This window comes from Alosa alosa, chromosome 5 (assembly GCF_017589495.1).
Source record: "Alosa alosa isolate M-15738 ecotype Scorff River chromosome 5, AALO_Geno_1.1, whole genome shotgun sequence".
NCBI classification, from domain to species: domain Eukaryota; kingdom Metazoa; phylum Chordata; class Actinopteri; order Clupeiformes; family Clupeidae; genus Alosa; species Alosa alosa.
The window spans coordinates 30,387,776-30,391,019 of NC_063193.1; the positions used below are offsets into that span (position 1 = coordinate 30,387,776).

The 3,244-nt window shown below is 46.4% G+C and overlaps 1 protein-coding gene across 1 annotated transcript in view; it reads left to right on the top strand.

The window, feature by feature from the left end:
• The first annotated feature begins 184 nt into the window (after window positions 1-184).
• Window positions 185-3,244, top strand: part of gapvd1 (GTPase activating protein and VPS9 domains 1) — a 67,474-nt gene continuing 64,414 nt past the window's right edge. Inside the window, 1 exon segment of the mRNA XM_048243087.1 lies at window positions 185-405. The gene's annotated coding sequence lies outside the window, so the exon portion shown is untranslated.

Genomic DNA, 3,244 nt, shown 5'->3' on the forward strand with positions numbered 1-3,244 from the left:
AAACTCATGTAGACCAATAATTCATATGAAGATAAAAAACAAAACAAAACAAAAACATCATGGGTTTGCCATTTTTTATGGATGCATTTAATTTGATAAAGTGAAGATTATCTATTCTAAGATTCCTGTAGAGTAGACTACAGATTTAACTCAACAACAGGTCCAACTTGAGCCATGCGCATGCGTGTGACGAAGGTCTCCTCGTGATGACAGCTAGCGTCGTCAGACGAAAGGTTTGAGGTTTGTAGCTAGCGAGAAAGGGGTGGCTGGCTAACGTTAGCTAGCACTGTGGTTTGCTTTCTCCGTCAATTTCCGCAGAGGACACGACACGGATAGTTTAAAAGCCTACTGCAACACAGCGGTAATACCAACACATTTCGGGAAGAGCCAACGGCATTTCACTCGGTAAGTATATGAGGCTCTGTATATCAGTAGGCAATGGAATGTCGCTAACAGGCTAGCAAAATTAGCCAATGCTACTACTCTTGCTATCTAAACAAATGCGCGCTGACTCCATGTTAACTCAATAAAGTTAAGCTATGTAGGTGTTAGACAAGATACTGTGATTATCTCCCCAGCTGGTTTTGTCAGAGGAAATTGGTTTTCCATTTAGTTGGAAATCATTGGAGATGGGTTCTGCAGCCAAGTCAGCTATTTTCTTCGTTGGAAACGTTGACGTTAGTTCGCATAACGCAGGCTAGCCAGTTAACTAGCCTGCTTGAAGCGTTTGCTGTGTTTGTATGTCATTCTGGTTATATTTTGCAAGCCATACAACTAATGTTAGCGAATGTTCGTTGTTTTAGAAAGGATTGTGTAAATGCGATTGTTTAAGGTGGAAGGATAGGTAACGTTAGAGACCCAGTGACGTTAACTTAGTTTTCCTCAACCTGAGACCTTCATCCGAAACGTCAACACATCAGGAACAGAACTAACGACACTTGTCCAATCGTCTTCAGTCACATTCCATACGTCTTATTAACGTTATTGGTGAGACATTTCTAACCAGTAGTAAATATGCTTGCAAGCTGTCTTCGTAAACTACTCAAGACAAGCTAGCTAACGTTAGCCATCTCGCGCTATGACAGGAGATTGTTTCACCCTAGGAAACTGTTCAGCGTCAGATTATTGGTTGAGTTAACTGACATCACCAGTTATTTTGCTTGTATGCTATATAATTCAATTTGTACGCTAGGACTCACTTCCTTAACGTAAGTAAACTATTTAGGATTCCAAAGCCAAAATTAATGCACAGAAAACGACGAAATGCTAGCCTGTTTATGATTTTAGATTGAAGTGCCATAATCGCAGTCAGCCAGCCAGTCTAAGGCACGGTTGTTTACCCAAACAATCTGTTGGTCAAACTGTAGCACAATCACTAAAATATTTGTATTCCGATAATGCTGTATTTTTGATGACTGTTCTGTTGTGATGAAACTCGTTAATGCTGTAATCAAGGGTTAAGTTGACCTATGCAGCTTTGATTTCGTGTGCTATGCTAAATGATACAGCGGTGTAACGTTACCTGGGTGTAATAACAAGCTGTATAATATAGGTTTGGTTAAACGAAGCGCTCTAGGCCTAAGTGTTATTTGTTGTCCTAATCAAGTATGGAAAAACCTTAGACCTCACAGATTACAGTCTACACAGACTGGTTGGTCACATTCCGATTGTGTTCACTCGTAGGGCTTGCAGACAGGGGTGCTGATGCTTTGGGTTGTACACACACACACACACACACACACACACACACACACACACGCTCACACACATATGCTCTTACCCACCAGTCTAGAGGTTCAGAAATCATGCCAAATCTCCAGCATCTCATGTGTTTTATTTCCAAACAGCTTTGTGTGTGTATGGCTAGAGCAAGTCAGCCTACTGTACACACACACACACACACACAGGTGTGAAGCCCCTCTGCAGGGGTCTCTGAGTCTTGACCTCGGTCTCCATTACATGCCAGAGGCCAGTGTTGGATGCGGGCCATGCCCCATGCCTTTTGGCTGCGTGGGGGGGGATGGAACATTGGAACAGGACTTTCCAGGGACACTGGAAACAGGCTGATGGAGGAGACCTGTCATTGATTTAGTGTGTTGGACTCTGTCAAATCCCACACTAGAGACCCAGGTGCAGTGTGTGTGTGTGTGTGTGTGAGGACAGGGTCATAATTAACGTCCATGTTGATGGCATCGTTAGAGAAAGCGCTTGTTTCCTGTCAGTTGTTGTTCCTGCCCTATGAGTTTCAGTTGCGTTGCATCAGCAGCGTTGGCTCGTAGCTGTGGATAATCACTGCACTGATGTTGATCATTCAGACGCTCTCAGAGTCCTCAGCTGAGCATCGTTATGCCGGCCGGCCTGCCGTACAGCTGGTGGCACTGGCAGGCTGCTACATTGTGCTGTGCTGTGCTGTGCTGTACGGTGCTCACGGTTTCCACACACAGTTGCACAGTTCCGTCAACGCATGCCAGTGGGTGTTCCCGACGGTAGCTATGCAAATTATTTAAAGTATAAATGTAATTTGATTGGCTGGTGCCGTCTGTTGTTCGCTTGTTCGTAATTTGATTGGCTGGTGCCGTCCGTCGGTGCAGCAAAGGTTGAACTTTTCAAAGCGAGCGACGGGAACAATGAACCCACAATTCAGTTGGGCAACGGATGACGTAACCCCATGTAAAGTGGACGGGATGCGTCTCCAGCACTGCAACGCACGCAGCTGTGTGTGTAGGAGCCTGAGTGAATTGTGGTTCCGTTGTTTTGCTCCTGTCGCCTCTGTCAAAAAGTTGAGAAATGTTCAACTTTTGCTGCACCAACGGACAGCAACGCAAGGCACCAGCCAATCAAATTACGGTTATGCTTCAAGGTATACACCATAGTACACACCCCCGACTGTCGGGAAAACCCACCGGCATGCAGTAACGCAACGCAACTGTGGACATCTAGGGTGAGTGTGAGAGTGAGTGTGTGGCCGTGCCCCTGCAGCACACAGCATTAGAGGATGGAGTGGTTGCGCTCGGTGCTCGTCTGGTGCTGAGTCAGGGTGCTGCTGGATGCGTTGCCATGGCAGTTCTGTGTGCGTTTCCCCGGGCAGGGAGTGGAGGATGGTCGCCATGGGACCGGCTCTGTCTGTCTGCATTCGGGGTGTTTGTGAAGAGCTGCAGAGGCAGCTGACAAGACAGCAGCTCACCACACACCTCTCTCCCCCTGCTCTCTCTCCCCCACTTCTCTCTCTCTTTCCCTCTTCTCC